The sequence below is a fragment of the Panthera pardus genome, unplaced genomic scaffold (genome assembly GCF_024362965.1).
Source record: "Panthera pardus isolate Hobbes unplaced genomic scaffold, ASM2436296v1 HiC_scaffold_26, whole genome shotgun sequence".
Taxonomy (NCBI): Eukaryota; Metazoa; Chordata; class Mammalia; order Carnivora; family Felidae; genus Panthera; species Panthera pardus.
Genome location: NW_026526832.1, coordinates 13,383,461 through 13,397,801, shown reverse-complemented (window position 1 = coordinate 13,397,801; position 14,341 = coordinate 13,383,461). Strand labels below are relative to the sequence as shown.

The 14,341-nt window shown below is 37.3% G+C and overlaps 1 long non-coding RNA gene across 2 annotated transcripts in view; it reads left to right on the top strand.

The window, feature by feature from the left end:
- The window catches only part of LOC109266014 (uncharacterized), a 33,127-nt gene extending 21,232 nt beyond the window's left edge, over positions 1-11,895 (top strand). For both annotated transcript variants that reach the window (XR_002079484.2, XR_002079483.2), the window contains exons 2-4: positions 8,613-8,702; positions 11,045-11,171; positions 11,691-11,895. This is a non-coding gene — a long non-coding RNA (uncharacterized LOC109266014). The remainder of the gene's footprint in view (positions 1-8,612; positions 8,703-11,044; positions 11,172-11,690) is intronic.
- The last annotated feature ends 2,446 nt before the right edge of the window (positions 11,896-14,341 follow it).

Here is a 14,341-nt window from a genome sequence, read left to right as displayed (position 1 = left end):
AATCTGTATGTAAAAAAAGATCTGTATGCTGGAAACTATAGAAAGCTTATGAAAGAAATTGAAGAAGACACAAAGAAATGGAAAAAGATTCCATGCTCCTGGATAGGAAAAACAAATATTGTTAAAATGTTGATACTATCCAAAGCAATCTACATATTCAACATGATCCCTATCAAAGTAACACCAGCATTCTTCACCAAGCTAGAACAAATGATCCTAAAATTTGTATGGAACCAGAAAAGACCCCGAATAGCCAAAGCAATCTTGAAAAAGAAAATCAAAGCAGGAGGCATCACAATCCCAGACTTCAAGCTATACTACAAAGCTGTAATCATCAAGACAGTATGGTACTGGCACAAGAACAGACACTCAGATCAATGGAACAGAATAGAGAATCCAGAAATGGACCCACAAACATATGGCCAACTAATCTTTGACAAACCAGGAAAGAATATCCAATGGAATAAAGACAGTCTCTTCAGCAAGTGGTGCTGGGAAAACTGGACAGCGACATGCAGAAGAATGAACCTGGACCACTTTCTTACACCATACACAAAAATAAACTCAAAGTGGATGAAAGATCTCAATGTAAGACAGGAAGCCATCAAAATCCTTGAGGAGAAAGCAGGCAAAAACCTCTTTAATCTTGCCCTCAGCAATTTCTTACTCAACGTGTCTCCAGAGGCAAGGGATACAAAAGCAAAAATGAACTACTGGGACCTCATCAAAATAAAAAGCTTCTGCACAGCGAAGGAAACAATCAGCAAAACTAAAAGGCAACTGACAGAATGGGAGAAGATATTTGTAAATGACATATCAGATAAAGGGTTAGTATCTAAAATGTATAAAGAACTTATCAAACTCAATACCCAAAAAACAATCCAGTGAAGAAATGGGCAAAAGACATGAATAGACACTTCTCCAAAGAAGACATCCAGATGGCCAACTGACACATGAAAAAATGCTGAACATCACTCATCATCAGGGAAATACAAATCAAAACCACAATGAGATACCACCTTACACCTTTCAGAATGGCTAACATTAACAACTCAGGCAACAACAGATGTTGGCAAGGATGCAGAGAAAGAGGATCTCTTCTGCATTGTTGGTGAGAATGCAAGCTGGTGCAGCCACTCTGGAAAACAGTATGGAGGTTCCTCAAAAAACTAAAAATAGAACTACCCTATGACCCAGCAATTGCACTACTAGGCATTTATCCACGGGATATAGGTGTGCTGTTTCGAAGGGACAAATGCACCCCATGTTTATAGCAGCACTATCAACAATAGACAAAGTATGGAAAGAGCCCAAATGTCCATCGATGGATGAATGGATAAAGAAGATGTGGTATATATATATATATATATATATATATATATATATATATATATAAAATGGAGTATTGCTCAGCAATCAAAAAGAATGAAATCTTGCCATTTGCAACTACATGGATGGAACTGGAGGGTATTATGCTAAATGAAATTAGTCAGAGAAAGACAAAAATCATATTACTTCATTCGTATGAGGACTTTAAGAGACAAAACAGATGAACATAAGGGAAGGGAAACAAAAATAATATAAAAACAGGGAGGGGGACAAAACAAAAGAGACTCATAAATATGGAGAACAAACTGAGGGTTGCTGGAGGGGTCATGGGAGGGGGATGGGATAAATGGGTAAGGGGCATTAAGGAATTTACTCCTGAAATCATTGCTTCACTATATACTAACTAATTTGGATGTAAATCTTAAAAAATAAAAATAAAATTAAATTAAATTATAAAAAAAATTAAAAATAGAAGATCATCCTTTAATATTTCTAATACTGTTTTATCTGTTGCTAACAATTTCTTTATTCATTTGCAAATATTTTTCTTTCTTTTTTTTTTTTTTTTACAATTTATTTATTTTGGGAGAGAGAGAGAGCATGAGCAGGGGAGGGGCAGAGAGAGAGGAACAGAGAGACTCCCAAGCAGGCTCAGTGCTGTCAGCACAAAGCCTGATGCAGGACACAGGGCTTGAAGTCATGAAACGGTGAGATCATGACCTGAGCAGAAACCAAGAGTCAGACACTTAACTGAGCCACCCAAAATGTCTTTATTTCATATTTATTTAAAAAATACTTGGTTGAGTATAGAATTCTGCTTGATGTTTTTCTTTGTTTATTCAAGTCTATAAAGATATTAGGTCCATATCTCCTGGCCTACATGTACATATATATCTTAAAAATAAATATGTATCTTTAAAATATGTATACACATTTTTAAAAGTTTATTTTAGAGACACAGAGACAGCATGAGTTGGGGAGGGGCAGAGAGAAAGGAAGAGAGAGAGAATTCCAAGCAGGCTCTGTACTGCCAGCACAGAGCACAACATGGGGCTCGATCTCACAAAACTGTGAGGTCCTGACCTGACCTGAAACCGAGAGTCAGACACTTAGCTGACTGAGCCACCCATACACCCCTATATACATATCTTGAAGAATGTATCTGCTAAATCTGACATCTGCAGTATGTCAGGTCAGCTTTTTGTTTGTTTACTTTTTTATGTGACTATGGTTCTAATTTTCCTGTTTGTACATCTGGTAATATTTTTATTGCTTACTGGACACTTTTAATGGCACATTAAAGGGACCCTGTGCTCTATTATATTCCTCTGAAGAATGTTGATTTCCTTTTTTTAACGTTTATTTTATTTACTGAGAGAGAGAGAGAGAGAGAGAGATTGAGAGAGAATGTGTGGGGGAGAGTCAGAGAGAGAGGGAGAGAGAGAGTTCCAAGCAGACTCCAAGCTGTCTGTGTGGAGTGGGATATGGGGCTCAATCTCAGGAGCTGTGAGATCATGACCTGAGCCAAAATCAAGAGTTAATCCACCCTGGTGCCTCTGTTGATTCCTTTTCTTTTCTTTTTTTTTTTTTTTAATTTTTTTTAACGTTTATTTATTTTTGAGACAGAGAGAGACAGAGCATGAACAGGGGAGGGGCAGAGAGAGAGGGAGACACAGAATCCGAAACAGGCTCCAGGCTCTGAGCGGTCAGCACAGAGCCCGACGCGGGGCTCGAACTCACGGACCGTGAGATCATGACCTGAGCTGAAGTCGGACGCTTAACCGACCAAGCCACCCAGGCGCCCCTGTTGATTCCTTTTCTAATAGGAAGTCTTTTACTAGATGATCACCCTGAAGTTATGTAAATCTTTCTTTGTTAGGGTGGGTCACTGAAACCCTCAAAGTGTTTAAAAAGTTCTTCTAAATATGCTGCACATTAAACTCCAAACATTGTCCTGTCTTCAGGATCTTGAGAGGCATTGTTCACTTTTAAGCATTGTTATGGTGGATCTAGAGTAAATTTTACTCTTTAGTGTAGTTTTAATTTCAAATACCTGCACTTTTTGTGTTTCACCTTAATGCCCATAGTGTGAACCAGATCTGTTTACTCTGGCTGGGACAGAACTCCAAAGCCTCTCATAACTGTTGGAGCCCTATTCTGTCTGTCATACCTTAGTCCTCATAACAGCCACTTACTGTACAATCCCATGTAGTGTCAACCTTATGTGGATGTCCCACACTCTGGCTGAGGACTTGTGAGGACTTGACACAGACTTCTAGAATCCACCCTGAGCCCAAGTCAGTTGTTTCTGGTGTTTGTCCCTGAAGATTTCTGTAGCTTCTGCCACTTCAAATATTGATATCCATCTCTTTATCACAGCAGAACCATTGTGTCCTGTGTGGGTTCTGTTTATCTGTACTGGTTTGGGGCAGTTGTCTCCATAGAGCTAGAGAAAACATGGGACTTCCTTCTCTCCATGGTTTTGTCCAGTTTTATAATTGTTTGCTGTACAAGGACTACTCCAGCTCAGAGACTATTATAACTGGAAGCTGAAGTTTAATACTATATTATTATCTTTTGAGTATATATTTTTTCCACAACTTTGTTGTAAATCTCTTACAGGCAAGCCTCAGTTCTCTCATTTGAAACTCCCAAACTGTTAGAATTTGGTGGGCATACATCTGTCCCATTGTTAATTCATTAATTTATTCCACAGATTTTTACTGGATACCTGTCAAGTACTAGCCACTGTGTTAGGTACTTGCAAGAATAATTAACGTAGGACATCTGCTTGTATTAGCTCATAGCCTAATTAGAGATGTGCTGTATTTTGTGGAATAGACACATAAATGAATTTTTAAAAAACAATATAGTTTGTATCTCCAAACTACAAGGGAGGAAATTAGAGAAATGCATTTCTCTTGGGGAGCCAGAGGGTACACTGTCTTGTTGGTGATTAAAAATTGTAATTTAATTGAATTTTACAGTATATGAATAGAAGTTATTCTCTAAAAAATCAAGTGGCATCAAAATAAATTTATGTAAAATAAGGAAAAGAATAATCTTGTGACAGTGCTACTCATTGCAAGATGGTACCACCAATAATTACCCATGCTTTTGGGAAGGAAAGGAATTATTTTATGTCTGTGAAGAAAGTGAATCCATAAATAGCATCAAATTCTTAGTCTCTCTCTGCAATGCATAAAGGGCCTTGTTCTCATAGATTTGTTTTCTGTCTTATTGAAAACATTGGCTAGTTATTAATTCTCTTCTGTGCTTCTCAGCTTCTTCCAAGTCTTAGTAAAGTACCAATTAATATTTTATTATCTCTGAAATGCTTGTTTCTGTGATCAGAGTGGTGATTCCTCTACAGCTGGCTTTGCACCTACTGGGCACTGTTGTAGTCATTGCCATCACTGATTGATGCTGTAGGAACTGAAGGCATATAGGAAAAGGGAAGATAAAGGAGAATATGGGATAAAAGTCCTGGACCAACATGCTTCATTACTTAGGTTTCACGAGAATCTTAGGTAGAACACACGTCACAGAAAGTCAAAAAATCATCAATATTTATTAAGTGCCTGTTGTTCGGGGGGAAATAAGAGGAGTATCTGACATAACTTTAACCTTGAATGAGGGCTTACAAAGCTTCCAATATTATATATTAGTTGGGAAGGCAAGACACCTACATGAAAGAGTCCTGGATTTATTTCCCAAATATATTTAACAATTTTTGGTGACCAAAGTACTGAGAGTACTGAGAAGTTCACAAAGAGAAATATAGCAGAGAGCTCCTGAAGATGCTTACAGTCTGGCAAAGTGGACAGATATGCAGAGATGGTTATGATACAAACATAATGAAATAGGTGTTAAAGCAACATACAAAATGTATTCGGATCTTACTATATGTCATGTACTAACTCATTTGATCCTCAATACAATCTATGATGTAAGTACATCATTATTCCCATTTTACAGATGGGAAAACTGAGAAGAGAGGCGTGTGAAGTCACTTGCTCAAGATAACATAACTAGTAAGGGACAGAGCTAGGGTATGATCTTAGACTGTGTTATTTGCACATTCGTCAAAAAAAATCAATAATGGAATGCACAGGGGAAAGCAAATTATTCTTAGAGATAATAGGCTGCTAAGGGATGTGAAAACATAAGTCATATTATCATAGGAGTTAATTATCAGTGATAAGGTACAACTAGTCTCCAACTGCATGAGGAAAACATAAATTCAGAAAGTACACCCATCTTCTGATTTCAAAGCTAACACACATCTCCATGCCAAGGTGGAGCTGGATATCTGCAGAAAAGAGTCCATGATTCTTATTTTTACTACTTATCTACCATCCCCTAAAATATCAAGAATTATTGCAAACTCTCACTCAAGACCATTCAAATCTGTTAGGATTTATTTTCCCCAAATCTGATAATTATTTACTCAGTTCCTTCAATCCTTTAATCCAAGTATGGTTTTACCTCAAGAGCACACACATCTTCCAGTCAGCAGAAATATTTATTCCTCCTTATAAATTATTAAATTAACTTTATGGCTTAGAACTAAGTACCTCATGAATCTTGTTATCATGAATTAATAATAATTCTGTACATTTATATAATGCTTTACAATGTTCTTCCACATAAATTATCTTATTTAATTTTCATAGCAGTGTAGTGTGCTAGAGAAAGTTGATATTAATACCCCAATTTTCACCATGAGGAATCAAGGACTTAGGAAAGTTTAAGTCACTTTCTTGAGTTCATATAGCTATGGATTGTTGACCTGGGTTTAGGACTAATCCAGTCTTTCTCTCTCTCTGTCTCTCTGTCTCTCTCTCTCCCCCACTTTTCTCCCCCCTCCCCCACTCATTAGGGCTTGATCATATCTGAGTGATGAGAAGAATTTGAGTTCTTAAAAGTGTAAAGACGGCAATCACAGATAGAATGATGGTGAATTCACTAGGGCAGCAGCCCTGTGAGATCTGGCCAAAAAGCATCATGCAGGCTGTTGTAGTCATTTATTAGAATTGTGCCAAGTGGGTTAGAACTTCAGTGAGGTAGCACTTTAGAGATGGGAGAGATTTAGTCAGAGGCAGGGAATTTTGGTGGCCTTTGAAGGAGAAGTAGAATTTGAATAGGTGGAGACAAAATTTATATTTTACCAGACAGAGGGGCTGCACACACAAGATAGTAGGAAAAATATCATAGGAAAATATTTGGAAGGAGGGGATATATTACAAACCATATATATATTACAAACCATACGATGGGGATTAGTCAGAAATCAGGTTGGATAAATAAGATGGGGAGAAGATAATTAGATTGGAAGCAGGAGATACAAAAGTGGGACCTGTATCATGTTCTTGAAATAGGGACTAGCATGTTAATGGACTGTTTGGGAGTGATTGATCCATTCCTATTGGCAGGTGAGTAATGTTGACGCAAGGAGATCAGCTGGGAAGTGTTTAGTTGATGTTGATGAAGGCCCCAATTGTGGGATTAGTGTAGAAATGGAGGGAAATGCAACATTTTAAATAAGGAAGTGTATTGATATAGTGACAGACTGGATGCAGAGGATGAGCCAAAAGGGATATTTAAAGATGACTCCAAGGTTCCTAGTCTTGGAGGTAAAAAGAATGTTGCAGCTAACACCAAAACAATGCTAAAGAAAGGAAGTACAAGGATGCCTGGGTGGCTCAGTCAGTTAAGCATCTGACTCTGAATCTCAGCTCAGGTCTTGATCTCAAGGTCATGAGTTCAAGCCCTATGCTGGGCTCCACACTGGGCGTAAAGCTTACTTAAAAACAAAAAGGGAGTATTTTAGAAAAAGGTTTCCCTTAGTGCATTGAGTATGACATGACATTATCCCTGGGGAGGACATCTATGAGGAGAAATCTTATGGGCCAGTGAGAAAGCAAGGTAGAATGAGTTTGGTCTGAGAGACATTGATAAGCCATAGCATTTCATGCCATCAGATTTTGAGTTAACACAGAGGCATGAGTGAGAGAAATAAATGCAGAGGTTCAATGTTCGAGGCTTGTAGAATTGTCTCAATAAGGTGCTAGAAGATGCATGGAAGCATAGAAGAAAGACCCAGAAGTAATAACTAGAGATGCAGAAAGAGAATCAGGAGAGAGGCATGTCAATGGCCTTAGAGAAGAAGAGTCAAGAAGTCGAGTAGGTCGATAGTGTAAAAAAAAGAGTCAACAATAAGAATTTAGAAGAAATATACCATTGGATATGATAATGTAACCAGTGGAATTTGGGGGAAATAATTCAGACTGAATAAGTTAATCACATTTTATCTACCAATATCAGTAAGTAAGTTATTGTATGTAAGGTCCATTTAACATTTAACATATTACCATTTATAATATGTATATGTATAACATTTATAATACATGTACAGTGTATGTGCATGGGGTTCACTTTAACATTGAACATATTAGCATTTTTTGCTATTTTAAATATACAATGTTAGAAAGTCAAGGACCTACAAAACAATTTGTAGAATTCGTACTGAAAGCTATGGACATAAATATGACCTTTAGAAATTTTACCCATGTGGATGAAATTGGACTTCAGAAAGTTAAAAAGATTTATAGGAAGAGTGAAATTTAAGAATTAAGTAACGTAAAAATTTTGTAAAATATTGAAAGTACCCCTAAATCAGAATGGAAAAAAAGAAGAGACAGCTCTTGCAGTTCTAAATAAGTTGTGTACTTTCAAGCACCTGGTGCTGAGAAAATTTTAGAAAGAGTATATTTAGCCACAATCTTACCAGCTCATCATGCATTTCCTATTTTCTTGATTCTCACTTTATTGCTAGAGAGATTTGCATGAAAGAAGAATATCGTTTTAAAAGTTTCATCTGTTTCTCCTGTTTATTCCTTTACCTGAAGTCATAATCATATTTCTATGGGAATAAATTATGATTTCACAAACAAAGGATTATAGCTTTGGGAGGATAATTAGATGCTAGAAAATGAGGTTCTTAAAATGAGGGTCTTGTTTATAATATCAAGCATTTGTGACAAACACAATGAGTCATGATGAAAATGTGCCCTAAAATGTGACATGTCATGTGGATAAGTGTCTAAATCCTGCTGAAGGGCTTTCTGGCATCTTTAAAACTTTTCTGCTGTGGTATGGATTTAAAAACAATAGGGTAGTTCAGCCCAGCCCTGTCATAGAGAGTTCACGTGAGGAGATATTTCTTTTCTGGCTTAAATTGCCTGTGTAATTTTATGTGCCTATCACCATTATTGCTACAGAGACTTCATTTGGATTCCAAGGACCTGGGATGCCAAACGTCAGCAAGTGAAATGTGCCTCCATGATACTAATTCCTGATCATCACCAGAGGTAAGCAGTGTTCCAGTTACTTCAACACACAGTGGAGAGTCAAGAATTCCATGCAATTACTGAGAAAACAATTGTTCAAGATTTCCTAGGGAACTTACTTTTTCCATCCAAGTAGATTATATCTACCTGGGAGTAGAAATTGCCTAAATCTGCCAATCTGTTCAGCAGTGGAAGGTGAGCTCTAAGGTAGCACATACATGGAATGCTGCTTTGTTCAGTGTCAAGTCTCCAGTGCTTAGCACAGTGCCTGGTACACTGAAGGTCGTGTGTGTGTGTGTTTTGAATGGGTGAATTAAAAGAGTCAGTCAGTGTCATTAGGATCGCTCCTAAGAGCAGACTACTTTTTGTTCTGTGTCTCTAAGAAAGACATTCTTTCTGCCACACTTTTCTCAAGCTAGGAAGGAACCATATAGTCTAGTCCTTCTGTTATGATTAAACATCATGGGTATTTTCCAAGGTTTCTACATGTGTCTTCTGCACTAACAGTTCAGGTTAGATGGTTAGCTGGAAGGGTTCCTAAGCTTGTGTTGCTGAGCTCTTTCTCAGCTAGATTTAAACCCTCTTGGGGCAGAAATGTCTTCCCATAATACTTTTCTTATGCATTATGCCAACTCAAACAGGATGAATCCCTGAGGTCATATTTCAATATGAATGGGCCCTATGAGGTTTGGCTCCCAAATTGTGAGTGGAAAGAAAATAAAAACATGCCAGGAGAATGAAAGTCATCTTTTTTGCTTTTTTTTTTTAATTCAAAATTATATGACAGGGGCATCTGGGTGGCTCAGTTGGTTAAGTATCTGACTTTGGCTCAGATCACGATCCCTCCGTTTGTGGGTTTGAGCCCCTCATTGGGCTCTGTGCTGAGTGCAGAGCCTGCTTGGGATTCTGACTTTTCCTCTCTCTCTCTGCCCCTCCCTGACTTGAGATCTCTCTCTCTCTCTATCAAAATAAATAAATAAACTTAAAAGAAAATTATATGACAAAATCCTCATCATTTCAAGAAGCAAATTATATTCAGCAAGAAAATATATGAAAATAGTATTTTAGACATGTATTAGTTTATAAATAAATAATGATATTAGTTTTTTGCATATTGCCATTTGTCAGTGTTTTTTTTAAGTTCTGTTTATTTATTTTCAGAGAGAGCACATGTGTGCATGAGCAGGGAGGGGGAGAGAGAGAGAGAGAGAGGGAGAGAGAGAATCCCAAGCAGGGTCTGTGCTGTCAGTGCAGAGCCTGACATGAGGCTCCATCCCATGAACTGTGAGATCATGACCTGAGCCAGAGTCAGGAGTCAGTGCTTAACCAACTGAGCCACCAGGTGCCCCTCAGTTTGTCAGTTTTTAAAAATTTGTAATTGGTTTGAGATTATATTCATTTTAAGTAAAATTTGCTTTAATATCTAATTTTGTGTTATAATTTTGTATTATTTTTCTTGAAAAGGGCCACCAAAATTATATAAGCTTCCGGCAGCACACATTTGTTTCCTATACCAGTTGTGCTTGCGTTTCACTAACAGAGGGAGTCTACATATCACCATTTTAGTTGATGGGAAAAGAAAATAGAAAAAAGGTCTCAGCATTCCTCTTATATCTACCTGGAAGTGGCAAGAAACACTTTATGCAGAATCTCTGGGCAATGAGCACCTAGTTACCCCTAGTGAGAGAACAGAAGAAGCAAAATATATATATATAAACTTTCCAGGGAAAGTTCCTGAGTTCTCTGGTCTCATAGATGTGATTGAAAGGTGCTGAATTTGGAGTCAAAAGATTTGAATTATTATTCCTGACCTACCTCTTATGAGCTGCGGGACCTCACAGATATCACTTCACTTTGCTGAGTCTCAGTGGTGTCTCTCTCTCTTTCAAATGTGGTTTTTAATATTTGCTTATTGCACAAAGATCTTAGGATCAAATGAGTTAAGATATGTTGCAATATATTGACATGAGGAAATGTGTACTGATTTAAGTTGTTACTGATACATGTTACTTCTTAGTAGGGACAAAACAGATTTTGTAGTGGAGTAGGAAGGTACCTTGTCTGCCCCTCTTCAGTGTTTGGAACAGTTATGGGTCTTAGGATGATAGGAAGATGGGGAACCAACCAAAAGGGAAGAGTCATCAGTAGAATTTCAGCTTTGACTTCTCTGAAATCCTATTTGTGAAGGTATCTCAACCAGTCCATCAGCTGGCCAGTGTCTAGCAACAACCATCTAATTATTTTTGACACTTCCAAAAATTATAATAATCCTTGTATTTTATGGGGACTCTGTTATCTGGAACTGTTGGTACACAGAACAATCTATATCATATGATTGCTCTTATCTTTACTTTTGTTTTCAGGACCAGTTGCACAATGCATGAAAAAACATCATTATGAGTGGCTATAATGATAGTAGAAAGATCATCCTACTAGGAATGAGGATATTCTGTTTAGTTACAGCCTTTAAAAAAGCAGTGTAAACCTGAGGTAAGTCATATACCTTCTCTGAGTTTCAAGTTTTTTTTTTTATTGGTAATATTACATCAGCCCAATTTAACCAAAAGTGTTATGAATATCAAATAATAAGGTATAGATGTTGAAGGATTTGCCAAGCATGCAAAGCCTACCCAATTAAATGGTGATATTATTTGCTGAGAATTACTAATTAGAAGGCAGTTAAATAAATTAACTATGAGATTGAGAAATTGAGAAATCAGCAGACACAAAATCCACTAATTTGATAATTCCTAGGGCCATTAGCTTGTCATATATACACACGCACACACATAATAATAATAAATGAAAAAAAAATCACTCCTTTCATCTAAAATTGCCTTTCCTTATCTGGATAGTTGGGTGCTGAGAATCTGGCATCTACCAGTTCCATCTACAGTGATTGTTTGAAATGTTTAATCAATCTTTTATAAAATGTATGTCTGCAGCTTTTGTAATTGGGACTAAACAAAGGAGGTGCTGAATGTATTATGCTCTTTTTCTGATTGTCAGACTTTGCAACTGGCAAGCATTCTGGACCACAACATCCCACAATGCACTGGTGATAACTTTCCTCCCAGACAGATATCAGCTAACCACAGTGTACAATCAGCTGCCCACATTGGAAGACACAAATCAGAAAACCACTGTTCCATAATCACAGAATTGAAAGAACTGCATACGTAAAATGACAGGCTATTAATTCTGGTTTGGAAAGCCTGAATAGGACTTTTGATGAAGTTTAATTTTTTTTTGGCTCTCCAGAAATGGATAAATCATTTAAAATAAAAATAGATGTTGTATTATAGGATGCTCATTTCTCTCAATATTTATTATTTGGGGGAAGTGTTTTTTTAATGATGAAAAATAATGATGGTGTTCACATGAATGCCCCAAAATAGCACACAGTTCATTCTCTGTTGCCTCACTAAGCTCTAGATTTGAAAATTGTTTGGTGTAATTTAAGTAAACCTCTAGTATATAAAATTTTAATTGAAAAGATATGATATTTCATTAAATGCTGTCACACGTTGCTATTGTTGCCAAATGAGGCTTGGCAGTACCTTGGGGACACTTCCCTACTGATTGGATTTTGTCTCCAGCCTGAGCCAAATATAGCCTTCAAGATACATATCAGCTATCCTGTGTTGCATGAGAGGATTATATAGACATAGATGTGGTATACATTTATATGTTTTTATAGCATTTATATGATTTATATTCATATGGATATTTTTATCAGCAATTTCATTACAAAACTGCAGTGGCATGAGAATAATTACTTTTTAAAAGTCTTGCACCTGGAAGAGTATTTATAGTTCCATGAATTATCTATACAGAATGCTGTGACAGTAAGATACAAAAAGATGGGGGTGGGTAGTGGAGAACACAGTTTGGAAGTAAATATACTCTGGGAGTCAGTCTAGAATATATAAGCAAGAAAATTAAAGAGAATCCTTTTTTGTTTTTGCAAATTCTTTTTCCCATCTATGGTGAATGAACTTGATTTTTTTTTTCTGGGGTTAACAAATTCACCTTTTAAAAATGTAGGGAATAACAATGAAAGGCATATGCACATGACCACTGCATTCTAATTAGGACCCACATAATCATATGCCAGTTTGACTTATGTCCTCTGCAAAGTATGTTAGGGCCAAGGAACCAATAGGACCACTTGCCTCAAATTCTCTAGAACTTACTGAAGTGGTTAGTGAGCAACAAGAGGTAACAGCTGCGTGCTCAGTGAAAAATCTAATTCACCTGGAGAAAACTGCTAACGTAAATCCACCGTTTTTCTCCATTTGCACCAAACCTGGGCATTTACTGTAGGATGCTGGTTTTGTGTAACCTTGCATCTTTAATTGTTACTTCTTGCCCAAAGCCTCAGCACAATGCTTGATGTCACTGACGTGAGTAGTGCCGTGGCCATTGGTGCAGCAGAAGGGACTTGCTTCCAGATTCTGCTTCCAGTGGCTGTCACACTGGGCTTCCCAGGTAACCACTCCTGTCCGTGTCCTCAGAGATTTACAATTAGTAAGAATCCCAAGAACAGAAGCTCAAAATAAGACCAACCTCCAAAGTCTAAGGTTTATTTTTCATGTTTAACACTTTGGTGGAAATATTTGAAACAAGGAATCATACAACTGTCCTGATGAATATTATTGAGCTTTCTCCTTTTACAGTCCTGTCTGAAACTTAGTGCTAAAGTGTTTTTGTTTTGTTTTTTTTTAATTATCATTTATAAGCTGAAAGCATTTTCTTTTTTACAAGCAGTTGACACATGAATTCACGTTTGGAGCAAGCTGTCCCTTTGTTTTAGGTGAAAAAAACCCCACTTGAATGTATCCATTAAGAACCCATTTTAGAATGCAGAGTTACCTCTCAACTTTCCTTTAGAAAAACTAGTTTTTATTTTTTTATTTTTTATTTTATTTTTTTAATGTTTATTTATTTCTGAGACAGAGAGAGACAGGGCATAAGTCGGGGAGGGGCAGAAAGAGAGGGAGACACAGAATCCAAAGCAGGTTCCAGGCACTGAGCTGTCAGCACAGAGCCCAATGTGGGGCTTGAACTCACAAACCCTGAGATCATGACCTGAGCTGAGGTCAGTCGCTCAACCGACTGAGCCACCCAGGCGCCCCCAGAAAAACTAGTTTTTAAATGCAGCTTTTGTAGCCTGAGATTCTGAATGAAAATGGGTAAGGCGAATCTTACGGAAGACTGATGCAGAACTGTGGCTCAAAGACTTTTTTTGGAGTGTGGGGGAGATTTCCTTTTCTTGATACAAACAGCTTATGTCTGTAAATGTTGCCTCGCAATTCTTGTGTAGATGCATATGTCTGTGGAAGTGAGAATGTGAGAGAGAAACAGAGGTGGGTGGAGAACTTTTGTTTGAACAGCTCTTCGCTTGAAATAGGAGGGCATGAGATGGGAAATCAGCATGAAGGGCTTTCAGGCTTGATGTTCATCTGTGGGTATGCAAGACTGTAAGAAAGGACCAGCTTCTGCTTGGCTTATTAGTTCAGTGTGGATTGGTCAGCTGATATTCTACTCACCCTTCTACACAAGAACAAGTAATTCAATATAATGGTTATATTCTGATATAATTGTTTTGGGACCAAATGGTAAGTCCACCTTCTGGTGGGTATTAATTATCAAAATAG